The sequence below is a fragment of the Mirounga angustirostris genome, unplaced genomic scaffold, assembly GCF_029215605.1.
Source record: "Mirounga angustirostris isolate CCGP_5_RB_7025 unplaced genomic scaffold, mMirAng1.0.hap1 SCAF_5, whole genome shotgun sequence".
NCBI classification, from domain to species: Eukaryota; Metazoa; Chordata; class Mammalia; order Carnivora; family Phocidae; genus Mirounga; species Mirounga angustirostris.
In genome coordinates, this window is record NW_026991713.1 from 41,750,663 (window position 1) to 41,767,533 (window position 16,871).

At 40.7% G+C, this 16,871-nt stretch overlaps 1 long non-coding RNA gene across 1 annotated transcript in view; it reads left to right on the plus strand.

The window, feature by feature from the left end:
- LOC135364407 (uncharacterized) overlaps positions 1-16,326 on the plus strand; it is a 55,542-nt gene extending 39,216 nt beyond the window's left edge. Inside the window, exons 5-6 of the long non-coding RNA XR_010411429.1 lie at positions 11,700-11,905; positions 13,669-16,326. This is a non-coding gene — a long non-coding RNA (uncharacterized LOC135364407). The remainder of the gene's footprint in view (positions 1-11,699; positions 11,906-13,668) is intronic.
- Positions 16,327-16,871: the final 545 nt, after the last annotated feature.

The window sequence follows — 16,871 nt, forward strand, 5'->3', positions numbered from 1 at the left end:
CTTTGTACCTTATCTCTACAGTTTCCTCATCTGTAAAAGAGTATTAATAATATCAAATTAGGCCTGAGCAAATTCTGGATTTTTTTTTTTTTTTTTTTTGGCTTCCAGGCAAAATGCTAAAATTAAAGCATTTCTCTTTTGGAGTTGTGATTCATGGAAGGTAGTAAGATTTCACTTGTTATAAAGACCCAAATTGGATTTTTTAGAAACATTTATTTATTTATTTATTTGAGAGAAAGAGAGTGAGAGGAGGGAGGGGCAGAGGGAGAGGGAATGAGAGAATCCCAAGAAGACTCCCCACTGAGTGCCGAGCCTGATGTGGGGCTCAGTCTCACAACCCTGAGATCATGACCTGAGCTGAAACCAAGAGTCTGACATTTAACCGACTGAACTACCCAGGCACCCCAGATTTTTCATTAATTATATAGATGGTGGTATTTCAGACTTCTGTCATGACACAATTGAGAAAAGAGTATCAGTGATAGTATTTCACTAATCAGTGATGGTATTGATCAATAAGAGTACTAATAACTAATTACAATGGCTAATCAGTGATAGTATTTCAATCAACAAAGGACCCTCATGTCACCAGTGAGTTTCCAGTGAGACTTAAAGATAGGTTTGGATCTGAACACAGACCACATATCAGACCACATATCAGAATGAATTTCTTCCGGACTAATTCAGAGCATTTTGTCAGGATGGCTCAAGTACTATGAATGAAGACAAATCTAGGCCAGGATATAGCCTATAAAGGAAGACAGGCCTTGATGGAATCACATCAGTATTAGTGTTCTAATTATGCAGTATAATTAGATTTCAAGTCTAGACTCTTCTGAAAACAACACAAGCAGACAAGTACATTAGGCCAAGATTTTAATTCAGAGGGTAGAATGAGAATACATATTTTGCAGGGTTGCTCTTTCTTATGAAAGGGTGACCTCTATACAGAGTCTGTGTTCGGGTTGATATACATTTGTCAGTGCCAACATCTTCAATGGCTTTGATTTATTTCCCAAAGTGGAGAAAGAAATACAAGTGAAGAGAAAATTGGGGTTTACTTGGATTCCTTGTTTCCAAATGGAGCATATTCTGCATTTATGTCTCTAAACTGCCTTAGTTTGCCATTAGCCCAAGACTGAAGAGATTATTTTTTTCTCTAGGGTGGTAAGTAAGCACATGATTTGAGCAGCACCCTCTATGCTACATTCTGAGGTGAGGGATGGTTGCCAGTATAAGAAGTCTTGCTCCATTTTTGTTTATTCAACCATCCTTTGTTAAGCATCCACCGTGTTGGCCATGAGAATCTCAGAGTTCCACCCTCCCTGGTTTCTTTGCTCTTCCCGCAACAACATGTTCAAGGGCAGAAAGAGTCCCTGTGACAGGTTTCTGGTGAGTACAGTGTCATTGGAAGTGTTTAAATTAATCTGTTTTGGGGAAAGCATTCTGCTGACACTGACTGTGTGGGTACTTTTCATCCCAAAGGGCCAGTTAAGATGAGCCTAGAAGTTAAGTCTACAGAACAACGGGTCAAAGAATAAAAATCAGGGATGCTCTTGCCTAGGAGGTACACAGCAACTCCCACTCCCCCCATACACCCTCATTTCACTCCCCACAGGGAAGTGTGGCCATACTGTAGGCTCTGGATGCCTTTTCCTTGATAGGGCCCAAACCTAAAACAAAAGGGCTAAGAGCTCAGGCTAGTCTGGGTAAAATACATTCACCAAATTGCATGTGGTCTACTCTAGGTCTCAAGAGTATGTGTGCTTGGGCTTGGGCCAGGGCCCAGCTAAATATAACATGCTTCATTGCCAGTGTCATTTTCTGTCTATGTATTTCACTCTAGAACAGAATTCAGGTGCACAGGGTTCCTTGGCATCAATCCCTCCATTGTCCTATATTTCTAACAGGTGGTATAAATTTGGTGGGCCAAGAAAGCATTTTCACTGGCAAGCAGAGCATCTGGGGAATAGAGGTCCTCAGAGAGTGAGGGAAGCTTTTATAGTATTTGGTATTAGCAGAAAAAGGGATTCCTTTTGGATGCCAACTTGTTCAGGACTTAAAATGCTAGGCCAGCAAAGAGCTGTGAGAGCCAAGACCAGTGGATCGGTCAGTCTGCTTGATGGATCTGGAGGCTCTGACTGCCACTGATCTGGAAGCTTAGCAAAGGAAGCCAAGCTAGGAGGATGAGCTCACCATTGCCTTATTAATGTCCCATGTGTAATAAAAGGGGTGGCAGGGAGAGTTCTCTTTCCAGAGAACACTATGTCTTATTGCTTAGTCAAATAAGGACAAGTATGTTTCAAAATGTGTGACATTTCAGCAGGAGGCCGACACAGGTCCACAATCCTTTCTCTGCAAATGTAAAAATCCCCAAAGCTCTGAGAAACAGAAGGCTTTTTGTGAGTGCAGGGACAAAGCTCATTTGGGGGTCAAAACCAGTTCTGATGGTTACTTGTGTCTCAGAGCGCCTACCCATCACTATCACATCTGCTGTGTGCATTTTTGTTAGTTTGCAATTTGGGTTTAATTTCACTCTTGAAAATATCTAGATGACAGATTTTTATTAGGGGTCACACAGAAGTTTCACCACTATTTTCCTAGAACTCTGGATATTTCTCTTCTTATTTATTATAGGATTGATCTATGCAATGTCAGCTCTGTAAAAATACAGGCCACACACATCTGCTCTGTGTTACAGAACTCTCCGATTTAGGGGGCAGGAGAACAGCCACAGAGCTTGTTGAGAACTGCCTGGAAGGATCTCTGCCATGACTTCAAAGCTCGGTTACTTCCTGTAGCACAGCATCATTATCTATCCCAATGTCACTTATTACCTATCCTAGGGTTTGCTGTTATGTCCTTCATACCCATTAGTGAATATTATGTGAGATTTTCAGCTGGATTAAATAGAAGGGGCTGTAGTAAGGCAATGCATATTGGAATTAACTTCACTGGTTTCTTTTTACTTAATGGGGTAACTAGAAACTTTAAAATTACATATGTGGCTTGTACTCCTATACTTTTATTTGACAGACTGCCTTAGAGAGTTCTAGTTACTTTTTAAAATGAGACATATGTGTACATTTAAAGAACACTTAAATATGAGGGGTTACTAACACCCTCCATGCTTTCCCCTCAGCCTCAAGGCCTCTCAGGAAGCAGCTTAAATGGCCTCTTCATTTACTAATGACAAAAACCTCAAATGTTTGGAGAATTAAGAAGGGAGTCAGAGAAAAGGAGATGGTCTCTGCTGGCAGTGTCCTTGTCATATGCTGTGAAGTGAGTTGGCCAAACGGTACTTCCCATTTGACATGTGAAAGGGAAGAAAACAACCCAGTGTTTAATCCTGATGTTGTAGACCAACCTCTAATCTCTCTCCTGCCTCTGTCTTCCAGGAGAATGGGAGGCTCTGGGTTGGGAAGTTGAGCGGCCTTCAGCATGACTAGGATAGGGTGCGGGGAAGCTGGCCCCTCAGAAAAAAACAGGTAAAGACAAAAAACAAAAACAAAAACAGAGAGTAAGCATTTGTTTACACTCAGTGGTCCACATTCATAGGAACCAGTAATCTCAGTCTGAGACCGTGGGATCCAGAGAAAGTCAAGGCAGTAAGAAGGAAATTTTAGAAGCCCCCGTCCACAGGGGATAGGGAGTAAATAGCTGAGTGCAGCAGTCTTCCAGTGGATGTTGAACAGGCTGCTCTCCACTGGGACTTGTCCCTGGAGGCAAAATGGCAACACCAACCTTACCTTTCTTGAATCAAAGAGTCTTCAGTTTTCTCTCTTGCTGTTCACAAAATTGTCATTTTGCCATTACAAAGTAGAATGGTGGGGGCACCTGGGTGGCTCAGTCAGACTCTTAGTTTCGGTTCAGGTCATGATCTCAGGGGTGTGGGATCAAGCCCCCGGTGGGCTCTGCACTCAGCACACAGTCTGCTTGAGATTCTCTCTCTCTTTCCCTCTGCCCCTCCCCACCACGCCCACTTGTGCTCTCTCTCTAAAAAAAAAAAAAAAAAGAAGAAGTGGAATGATGTGTGAAGTGGAAACTACAGAAACTCCCCGTGTCCTCTCACAGATAATGTATGGAGCAACATCTACAAATGTGTCACTCATTTATTTCTGCAGGTGCAATGTTCTGAGTATTATTACTAACTGCCTTACACATAATGTCTTGGAACATTTTAGGGGAGGTGGAAATTTTTTAAATATCTTGCTTTGAATATGGTACTACAGAAATATCTGTACTTTACAATTGATTTTTCTAAGAACCATATAAATATGGAATCAGAAATTAGAAAATTTCTAGAATATTTTAACTTATTGAAGGTATCATTGAAAGTTAAGGTATTAAGATTTTAAGATGATCTTACAATCTTGGTATCTGATTTACTCTCTCTTTCCATGGTTTCTTTGTTACCTTAAGGTAAGATCATTGTATGGTTTTTTCCTAACACCAAATACATCATTCCAACACCAAGCAAATTTCTAATTCTCTGACACCAAGTGGGTGTACACCAATCCAATTAAATTCTGACCCTAAGTACCCAGAGTTAGCAGAGACCCCATAGGTTAAGTGCTCAGTCCCACAAGGCTGCCCCCACTTCAGACTTAGCTGCAAATAGGGTCCCCAGCCTACTCACACTTCTACCTGGCTGACTACTAATTCAAGGGTTCCCACAATCCCCTTTCAGATTCAAGAATTCACAAGAATGTCTACAGAGCTCAGGGAAGTGATTTATTTACTGTTGTTTATTATAAAGGACATAACTCAGGAACAGCTAAATGGAAGAGATACACAGGGCAAGTATGGGGAGGGGGGCGGTACACTCTCCTGGCATTCTGCCCTCCCATCACCTGGATGTGGTCACCAACCTGGAAACTCTCTGAACCCCATCATTTTGGGGGGTTTTGGAGGTTTCATTATGTAGGTATGATTGATTAAATCAATAGCCATTGGTGATTGATTTCAGTCTCTAGCCCCTTTCCCCTCCCTGGAGGTAGAGGTGGAGGTGGGGCTAAAAGTTCTAACCTTTTAATCCCACAGCTGGTTTTCGTGGCAACCAGCCTCCATGCTGAAGCAGTCTAGATCTAGGGCCCCTCCATGAGTCACCTTATTAGCATAAAAAAAGAGAGTAAATTTTAAGAATTTTAGAAGCTCTGGGGGCAGCTGGGTGTCTCAGTCAGTTGAGTGTCTGACTCTTGATTTTGGCTCAGGTCATTATTTCAGAGTCGTGAGATCGAGCTTTGTGTCAGGCTCTGCACTGAGCATGAGGCCCTTGAGATTCTCTCTCTTCCTCTCCCTCTGCCCTCCCCCCGAGACTGATGCTCTCTCTCTCTTTCAAAAAATAATAATAATAATTTTAGAGCTCTGTGCCAGGAACCAGGGACAAAGATCACATATTTTTTTTTATTAGGTCCCCAAAATGATCATGATAACTAGTATGTATCAACCATTGACATTTGAGGATGTCACACAGTGTTCTGGGTGTATGCAAGTATTTGCTCATTGCTGTGTGGTAGGGGCTGACAGGGTGAAGGTGGAGAGAATGTGTAATCCTCAGAGATTCTCTTATAGTAGCTAGACGGGAGAAGGGAGGCGTAAGAATCAGCATTTTTAATAAATACTCTAGGTGGTTCTAAGTCAGGTGGTCCACAGATTACTCCTTGGAGAGACAATACACTCTTTGTTTTTTCATTAAAGATTTTGTTTAATTTATGTATTTGACAGAGAGATAGAGGGCACAAATGGGCAGAGCGGCAGGCAGAGGGAGAGGGAGAAGCAGGCTCTTTGCTGAGCAGGGAGCCTGATGCGGGAGTTGATCCCAGGGTGATCATGACCTGAGCTGAAGGCAGACGCTTAACCGACTGAGCCACCCAGGCGCCAGAGACAAAATATACTCTTAAAGCAGTTTTGACACTGTTGTACTTTGTTTAGCCCAACACTGCAGTAAGATCAAATGGTATGTTTTTATTCACATTCAGAAATATCTAATTCATATTCTTTAAAAATTTTTTTTAAGATTTTATTTATTTATTGGAAAGAGAGTGAGTGAGCGCATGCGCGCGAGAGAGCACAAGCAGGGGGAGCAGCGGAGGGAGAGGGAGAAGCAGGCTTCCTGCCAAGCAGAGAGCCCGATGGAGGGCTCCATCCCAGGATCCTGGGATCATGACCTGAGCTGAGGGCAGATGCTTGACGGACTGAGCCACCTAGATGCCCTAATTCATATTCTCTAAAGCTGATATATCTAATGTTTTCAAAGATTTTATTCTAATGCTAATTTCATGTCATAGAACTCAAGAGGCACTCAGGCCAATTTGGTTTCTGAAAGAGAAAGCAAAGAAGTACTTGAAAATCTCTAGTGCCCCCATAGACTTCGTCAAGAGTTACACCTTAGCAATAAATCTAAAATTTAAAAGCAGAGCCTCTCAACCTCATCACTACTGACATTTGGGACCAGAGAATTCTTTCTGGGGAGCTCTCCTGTGCATCGTAGAGTATTTAGCAGCATCTTTGGCCTCTATTCACAAGATTCCAGGAGCGTGCACCCCTTTCCTGCCTCCTGTTGTGACAATCTGTAATATCTCCAGACATTGTTCCATGTTCTCTGGGAAGCAGAATCTACTCCAGTTGAGAACCACTGCTTTAAAGGAAATCAGTGAAGCCTCCTGTGATTACCTCCCTTCATCATGCTTCTCCCCTTTGGTTAAAATGTTTTATGTTGGGGGGGAACTATGCAAATAAGAGAGCTAGTTAAAGGCAACAGTGAGCTCAAGGTCAATAAGAACAAACCACTGGATTTTCCTCTGGCCCACCAGGTGCCTTCTGGAACTCAAGTAAGAGTACCTAGTGGGATGGGATGGCGTCAGAGAACTTTATGCCTGAACTTTCCTCCCAGCATTTAATGTGATCCTGAAATGTAGACTGAATCATTCTCACCCATTTTTGTCACAACTAAAAGTTCCCAAATTAGACCATTAAAAGCATTACCTTGTCCACAGGAACATTTCCAGGAGCAGTTCTTAGGTGTTGAGTGTGTGCTTCTACATAGGCCTGTCTGTCACTATTACTGTCAGAAGCAGGACCTGGGATTTCTGGGGCCTCAGGGGATCCAAGATTCGAGAAATGGCAGCGCAGGAAATGTTGCCCACATTACTAATAGTTTGCCTCAGGTTGTTGAGACTGGTCCAGGCAATTCCATCCTTGCAGGATACATCCAGGTGGCCAGGCCTCGTGGAGAGACATCAAGTGATCACTGATCTCCCCATAGATTTAGGAATTTTATGTGTAGCAAGGAAGAAGAAAACAGAGATAAAATTTTCTCCTTATCTTTGCTATCCAGAAAATGAAGTATGTCCTCTTAGAGACTGTTTGGATGATTCAGTTTCCACAGGATGATTCAATTTTGACAGGATGATTCAACTGTGGAAACCATTTTTAGGTTTTTAATATGAAATGAAAAGAAGCTTTCTGAAATTGTCCTCGTAAGGGGCCTCTCTCATGACTGGGCCTGGGCACGTGTAGTTGGACTAACTGGTCTGTGATGGGTCCAAGAGTGAGGGCTATCCCCCAGTCATGCCACTCTTGTCTGAAACTAGGAAAGCATTCAGGTGAATGAAGTTACAGCCCTTTAAGAAATTCAAATATCCCTGGGCAGAGTAACAGTTAAGTTGACATCAATCATTCACACTTCTGTGTGAATTAGTTTACTATCTGGCACAAAAATGAGGAATTTGTATAGACATTGAGAATTTGAGGGACATTTTTGAAGGAGGTGGGAAGGGAGGGATTGTTTGGGACATGGTATTTTAACATTGATCATCTAGAATGAAGAGTCTGAAACAAAAATTAAGTGCTAACAATTTCCTCTTTTTATTTAATGCTTTATTACCATTGCTATTTCAAACTATCAAATAACACACAAAATCAAACAATACAGAAGCATATAAAATAAAAATGTAGTTTCCTCCTCCCCCATCCAGTTCCACTAACATGTAAATCAGTATTAACATTTTGTTTATTAGGTATCTATTCATTGGATTTATTGGGTATGTTTTTCCATGTTTATACAAACTCACATATGCATGTGTAGTATATAGAGTTTTAAAAATTTTTTGTCTTTTGTCTTTATTTTTTACAAAAATGAGATTATTCTATATGCCTAATAATTTACTGTGGACATCTTTCAAAGTTAATGCCTTTCTCTCATTCTTTATAAGAGTTGCATATATTCTATGATATAGATATTACATTATTTTTTCAACAATTTTTCCATTTGCAGCTTTGCCTTTTATTTCCAGTTATTTCCTGTTAAAGTCAATCCTTCATAATGTGGCAATCAATCAATAAATTGTGATGTAGTCATATAATGGAATATCATGGTCAAAAGGAATGGACCAGATGTAATATGATGTTTAAATCTTGGTGGGAATGCAAGCTGGTGCAGCCACTCTGGAAAACAGTATGGAGGTTCCTCAAAAAGTTGAAAATAGAGCTACCATACAAACCAGCAATTGCACTACTGGGTATTTACCCCAAAGATACAAATGTAGTGATCCTAAGGGGCACATGCACCCTAATGTTTATAGCAGCAATGTCCACAATAGCCAAACTATGGATAGAGCCAAGATGTCCATCAACAGATGAATGGATAAAGAAGCTGTGGTATATATATACAAGGGAATATTATGCAGCCATCAAAAGAAATGAAATCTTGCCATTTGCAACAATGTGGATGGAACTGGAGGGTATTATGCTGAGCAAAATAAGTCTATCAGAGAAAGACATGTATCATATGATCTCACTGATTTGAGGAATTCTTAATCTCAGGAAACAAACAGGGTTGCTGGAGTGGTGGGAGGTGGGAGGGATGGGGTGGCTGCGTGATAGACATTGGGGAGGGTATGTGCTATGGTGAGCACTGTGAATTGTGTAAGACTGTTGAATCACAGATCTGTATCTCTGAAACAAATAATACATTATATGTTTAAAAAAAAGAAGAAGATAGTAGGAAGGGAAAAATGAAGGGGGGAAAATCGGAGGGGGAGATGAACCATGAGAGACTATGGACTCTGAGAAACAAACTGAGGGTTCTAGAGGAGAGGGGGCTGGGGGGGATGGGTTAGGCTGGTGATGGATATTAAAGAGGGCACGTATTGAATGGAGCACTGGGGGTTATATGCAAACAATGAATCATGGAACACTACATCAAAAACTAATGATGTAATGTATGGTGATTAACATAACATAATAAAAATAAATAAATAAATAAATTTCCCAACATAAAAAAAAAAAGAGGCAGAGATGAAATGTGGAAAGAAACTGTTTGAGTCCTTAAATTCAGCTCTGTCTGAAACTATAACTGGATGGTTCTGTTAAAAAAAAAAATCTTGAGTGAAAAAAATGCAGAATAAAATTACCTATTACGTAAATGTTAATCATATAAAATAAAACCATGTATTGATTATGGAAATGTATAGATGTAATAAAACTTTTTACAGAAGAAAAGTACTTCAAAAAACATCCAGTAGATGTATCTGCATGTGTTGTTGCTTTTACTTCTGTAAGACAAATATTTAGGGTATGCTACCCAGGATAAAGACAGTGAATTTCTGTTCCTTTTTCATATGACATGGTTTAGGGTGAATTCACTATTCTGTTTACCAGTTTTAAATATGTTTCAGGGGCGCCTGGGTGGCTCAGTTGTTGGGTGTCTGCCTTCGGCTCAGGTCATGATCCCAGAGTCCTGGGATCGAGCCCCACATCGGGCTCCCTGCTTGGCGGGAAGCCTGCTTCTCCCTCTCCCACTCTCCCTGCTTGTGTTCCCTCTCTCGCTGTCTCTCTCTCTCTCTGTCAAACAAATAAATAAAATCTTAAAAAAAATAAAAATAAAAATAAAATAAATATGTTTCAGCTTGTCTAATTATGTAAATCCTATTTGGAGAAGTAGAGACATAAGAAAAAAAAATAATTTAAAATTCTTCTTCAAGTGTTTCACTCGAACTAAACACAAAATTCCTAGGGGAGTTTACATAGGACATATTTAAGCTGACAATTCATTCTCTTTGTTCTCAAGCCTATATCCAGGGATAGCAAAGAATTGTGTTCACTCTTGAGGGCATCCATCTTAATAGTTTGATCCTGACTCTTGAAAGAATAAATATTCTAAAAGGGATCTGAGAAAATATTTTCTTAATGGCAAATACAAAGCTTGAACAGTTTGTCTACCCCAAAGAGATACAGAATAAAACAATGAGGACTAAGCAAGTCTGTACCCTTGAATTTTAGGTTCAAGGGCTTATTCAATTTTTATACGGTATAGATATCAAGGATGAAATGTGGGATGCAGGAGACAGTGAGTGAGTATGCAGACACATGATCCAGCCCTGCCTCCATGTCCAACACTGTTCCTTTGGAGGTGTCGTTCTATCTGTGCGTCGATGTGCTTCAGCAGCCCAGCAGGTCCAAGACTGGTGGCCTGGCATGTGGTCACTCTGGGAAAGAGCCTCGGGTGCAGTTTGCAGCTCTGGCACCTGCCCTGATTTAGGCTCTCCATCCACCTGCAACTGCAGGAAGCCTGTCTCCTGGTGCTCTTGAGTGGCGGTGCTCTTCTGCTCTCCCGCATCCTTTGCCAGGCAATTTGGCAAGGGCAACCAAGGGAAAGTAAAACAGGCGCCCTCCTGTCCTTCATCAAAGTAGAGCAGAGGAGCCTGCTTGCTTTCTCTCTTTTTCTCCTTCTCTCTTTCTTTCTTTTCTTTCTTTCTTTCTTTCTTTCTTTCTTTCTTTCTTTCTTTCTTTCTTTCTTTCTTTCTTTCTTTCTTTCTTTCTCTCCTTCTCTCTTTCTTTCTCTCGTTTCCTTTCCTTGCCTTTCCTTTCTTCTTCCTACTGAGATAGAGTTGACATATAATGTTTCATAAGTTTAAGGTGTACAACCCATTGATTTGCTATATTTATATATTGTAATATGACTACCACTATAGCTTAGCTAACACCTCCATGGTCACATAATTAACATAGTGTGTTATGATCAAGATATTTAAGATCTAGTTTCTTAGCAACTTTGAAGTACATAATATAGTATTGTTGACAATAATCTCAATGCTGTGCATTAGATCTCCAGAACTTACTAATCTTCCAGGTGCCAGTTTGTATACCCTTAAACAACATCTCCCCATTTACTCCAGCTTCTGATAGCCACCATTCTACTCTGTTTCTGAGTCTTGCTTTTTTTAGGTTCCACATATAAGTGGTATCATACAGTATTTGTCTTTCTTTCTCTGACTTATCTCACTTAGCATAATGCCCTCAAGTTTCATCCATGTTGTTGAAAATGGCAGGATTTCCTTCTTTCTCATAGTCCAATAATATTTCATTGTATGTATATATACCACATCTTCTTTATACATTCATACATTCACAGACTCTTAGGTTGTTTCCGTATCTTGGCTATTGTGAATAATGCTGCAATAAACATGGGAGTGCGATATCCTCTTTTCATTTCCTTTGGATATATACTTAGAAATGGGATTGCTGGATCATATGGTAGTCCTATCTTTAATTTTTTGAGGGACCTCCGTATTGTTTTCCATAGTGGCTGAACGAATTTATATTCACACCAACAGTGCTTAAGAGTTCCCTTTTCTTCATATCTTTGTTATTTCTTGTCTTCTTTCTTTTTAAGATTTTATTTGTTTATTTGTCAGAGAAAGAGAGAGAAAGAGAGCACAAGCAGGGGGAGCGGCAGGCAGAGGGAGAAGCAGGCTCCCCACTAAGCAAGGAGACCAATGCAAGCCTCGATCCCAGGACCCTGGGATCATGACCTGAGCCGAAGGCAGACACTTAACCAACTGAGCCACCCAGGCGTCCCTACTTCTTGTCTTCTTGATAATAACATTGTAACAGATGTGAGGTGAGATCTCATTGTGGTTTTGATTTGCATTTCCTTGATGAATAGTGATGCTGAGCACCTTTTCATTACCTGTTGGCCAATTGGATATCTTCTTTGGAAAAAATGCCCATTTAGTCCCTCCACTCATTTTTAAACTGGATTGTTATTGAGTTGTATGAGTTCTTCATTATGTATTTTGGAAATTAACCTCTTGTCAGAAAAATGGTTTGCAAATATTTTCCCTTATTACTTAGGTTGCCTTTTCATTGTATAGCTTTTTCTTTTGCTGTGCAGGGTTTTTTAGTTTAATGTAGTTGCACCTGCTGATTTTTACTTTTGTTGCCTGTGCATTTAGTGTCAGAGAGGTTCCTAAATATATATTTTTAGAACCTCTCATCTCATCCACTTGTCAGAGTTCCATCCTTAAGGTAAGTTATCTTACCTTAAACACTACCTAGTTGCAAATGTCACAAACTGAGGTCTCTTGCTGAGAGGAAACAGGGTCCGATACCCAAGGGAACAAGGAGGAAACCACTAAGCCGAGTATTCATTATATACCCCAAGTTCTGGAGAGGGAATCTTTATGTCTCCTAGACCTGTTGCCTGTCCACCCTTGAAACTGTCTTTCATATTATTTGTAAATAACCGAAATGTGTCAGGTGATCTTTCTCTTTGTTCCTATAGCTCACTATACTTACTACTATCTGAATTTGTAACAATTCTAAGATTGTAAAATGAAAGTATTCGTGAAGGCATGTTCCAACTGATACTAAGTCTCTTTAGGTCTTTAATTCCCTAATACAAAGCCAAATTTATTATTTATTCGAGATATGAGCAGTATGGAATTTCTGCTCCCAAAGTACATGCCAGCCTTTAGGTACAAGACAAATAATAGTCAAATGACACACCTGGATGACCCTACTTGCCCACAAAAGTCAGTAGAGTGTCTCGGTCTAGTTTGGGAGTCCTGTACGTATTCTTAACCCAGCATTGTGACAGAACACACACAGATCAGCCTCAGCTACTAGATTATTACCTTCTAGAATTCAGAGACTTATTTTTATTTAGATTCATCTTTTTATTTTTAGCTCTCAGTACAGTGCCTTGCACATACTAGACACTCAACAAATGTTTGTCAAATACTTGTTAAATGAAAGAAATGGAGCAAGGAAAGAAACCAACATATACTGAGCTCCTGCCACATACCAGGCTCCGGACTAAATGCTTTACAAAAGTTATTGCATTATTTGGTTTTTGTTAGTGTTCTGTATGCTGGATAGCTCCAGGAATCGCACTAGGACTAGTGGAGATAATAGGAAGATACATTTCTGTTCATTATTAAGAAGCTTGTAATGTTCAGAGATGACTAACTATGGAGCTGGCTGTCTCGGGGAGGGTGACTTCCCTGTGACTCCGCATAGACTGAAGATGGTACGTAGGGACTCGAGCATCAAGTGGGGTGGGGGCTGTCAACCAGACCAGGGCCCCTCACTCAGATGCCCATGGAGGCCAGGCAAGGAGCATAAATGAGAGAAGAGGAAAGTGTAAGAAGTACTTCACTTCTCCCTTAACTCCATGTAAAACAGTTGCAGCAACATGATAAACAGTGGCTGACTCTCAGCCTCTAAATTGGAGATATAATAGGGAGTAATGGGGTCTGGGTATATTCTTTCTAAAGAACACAATTATCATTCAGTACTGATAGGTTTCATGCAGGAACATGGGTCCTGTTTTAAGAAATCTTTCTATTTTTTTTTTAAAGATTTTATTTATTTATTTGACAGAGAGAGACACAGCGAGAGAGGGAACACAAAGGGGGAGCAGGAGAGGGAGAAGCAGACTCCTCGCCGAGCAGGGAGCCCGATGCGGGACTCGATCCCGGGACTCCAGGATCATGACCTGAGCCGAAGGCAGTCGCCCAACCGACTGAGCCACCCCGGCGCCCAGAAATCTTTCTATTTTTAAAGAGAAGCCAGGAATTCTACTTTTCATAGAAAAGCTTCTAATTCTTAAATGTGCTATCAAATTCCACTGGGGGAGAAAACTCCACTGTGGCCACATAACACATATGTACATTTGGCCCATGGTCAGCTTGTTATCTCTGCAACTAATAATGTTTAAGGTAACTTTAAACCTGAGATTCTTGGAATATTGGCTTTATAGACTGGTTTAATCCAGTGGTGGGTTATTAACGACAAATCCTGACATTGACTGACGATGTCCTAGGTTTGCAAACTTTCTAACTTTAACTTTTATGCAAGGGGATTGATTTGTGTTTGCTCTATTTTATTTCACTGCTTTTTTTTGTCATTATCATCATTGCATCAGAGGCTTATCTGATTATTTTATGTAACTTCATCAACCACAGTGTTGATTGATAGCACAGGGACAGAGAAAGCCAGGTAATCTTATTATGACTTCCTAGCACAGGGCTCAGCTCTCAGGGGGCAAGGACTGACTACGATGAATTAAAACCTTATCCAAGATGATGCACACATCAGTAGCCATATTTTGACGGTTCCAGTTTTGAGTGATCTTTCCAGTGTTCTCTTAGCAATTAGAAAAACCCCATTTCTAGTGAAGCTCTTTTGACCAGAAGGTCAAAAAGGACTTCGAATAGAAACTTTTATCCTTCTGTATCTTTATCCTTCTATAAAAGTGACATCTTCCCTTCTTAATTTGGGTTGATAGAAGCTGTTTCCCCCTATTATCTGGAATTCAGGAAAAATGGTGCAGGAACCACTCCTGTCTTCTTGAGAGAGGATATATAATGTCCTAGAAGGTTGTAATTGTTGATTTCTAGGATGATCAGGATCAACTCTGCTCTAGGCTATAGAAGAAGCCCAAGTGCAGCCCTTTCCTTTCTTTTCTTTCTTGAGTTAGCCTTTTTGCTTGTTTATTTGTTTTGCCACTGGAACGATCCTAAAGTAATGGTGCCTAGGAGGCTATTTGGCCAACTTGTAGGGTTGCAAGACTTAGAGTTACTTTCTTTAGAAAAAGGAGACCCTGGAGTCCCATGTGGTGTATCCTCTTCACCAGGAAACAGGATTAAGGATAAGCCTGCGGTAAGGAACATGATGTGGGAAACAAAGGCAGAAGAAAAATTATTGAGTTTCCTTACTACCTACAGCCCATTGACAAGTCCTTGAAACAGGCAGAGTGACATTCCTCTAGGGACTCAACTGCCTCAACGTTAATACTTTGCTAAGGGCAAAAGGCAATCCTAGCCTGACTGCCACCGCCCCCCCCCCCCCCCCCCCCCCAGGATCCTGTAAGTCTACTTTAACATATTCTTTTGGAAACTTCCTTTATCTCTAAATGCTCCCCCCTCCAAGATACATGTTGGTAATCATCCCCCAAGCATATGGCCCACCTATATACATCTGAAGGGTCTCATGACTAAGGTTTTATTAGACGGTAATAAATGACCTTCTCCCGACAATAACTAGCCCCCTCAAGGTCCTGGAAACCTTGCTTCCAAAATTCCTTAGAGACTTACGCTATCCCTAACCCCCTCCCAACTTGAAAGTCTATAATAGGCCACTCCTCATGACTCCATTGCAGCTCTTTCTGCCCATGGGTCCTGTCCCCATGCTTTAATAAAATCACCTTTTTGCACCAAAGACGTCTCAAGAATTCTTTCTTGGCGGTCGGCTTCGAACCCTAATAACGTCTTTCCTACATCAGAACAGAGAGAATTTTCCTGGGTCATGCCTACTATCTATCTCTTTCCTAACATAACATGACATGAGCAGTGTTGGGAGAAAATCCTCCAACGGGCTCTAGGTTTCAGGTATTACAAATTGGGTTTGACTTCTAGATTCTGACAGCCCCAACTTCCCTTTTGCTTCCCCCAGCCATAGGATGATGGCTGTTTCCTGCACTCGCTGTCTGTGTCACCTTGCTGGGTCTCCTTTTGCCCTTTGGTCCCTCCAACAACTTGTGTAACCAGTTCCTCATATGAACTTGTCTGTTGCAATTTCTGTCTTCCTGACTGGACCCTGACAGATACAACTTGCTTTAACATAAATTCTTTACTTATATTTCCACTGGAGAATTATGTTGTTGGTAAATATTAGGGGTCCTTAAGATTGCCAATTTGACTTTTCTAAGAACCTTGCTTGAGGCAAGAAGTCGGATGGAGGAAAGCAGTTAAAATCATGAACAAGTATGGATTTTGAGGTAACTTACTATCCCATTTCCTTTTTGTCATTGTGTGTCAGGTGTTCGTTGGAAACAGCATTTAGGGCGGTTTATTCTTTTTAAGCTCACTCAGTTTCTGACTTTAATGGACAAGTTCAGTCCATTCATAATTAGTCTTACACTAATAACAGATATACTTGATTTTAATTCTTTCATTTTACTCTGATTTTTAAAAATGAACTTTACAGTTGTTTCCTTTTTTCTTTCCCCTGTTTTTCCTGGTTTGGTCATCCTAACTTTTATCCCCGTGTCCCTGAATAATCAAAAGTTAACTATATGACTATAGAAAAGTGGTTTGTATGTTTTTAACTTGAAAAAAACCCAGAGGTTTAAAATGCCCTTTTTTGGGGCGCCTGGGTGGCTCAGTTGGTTAAGCGACTGCCTTCGGCTCAGGTCATGATCCTGGAGTCCCGGGATCAAGTCCCGCATCGGGCTCCCTGCTCGGCGGGGAGTCTGCTTCTCCCTCTGACCCTTCTCCCTCTCATTTTCTCTCTCTCAAATAAATAAATAAAATCTTAAAAAAAAATAAAAAAATAAAAAAATAAAATAAAATGCCCTTTTTCTAATGGTCATGCTCTCATCCACATGGTTTTGCCAGGGAACCTTAGGGAAACGAGGTCAGCACAGAGATTCAGATGTCATCCTGGGTGCTTTCGACTCCACAATGGTGAGATTGCTTGGGCGCTCCATTACATATTTCCACAGATACACTTTCTCTAAAATGTAAAGAAAAGCAAATCAAAAGAGAAAACCTTGGAATAAAAATAGTTCTACCATGAAAACA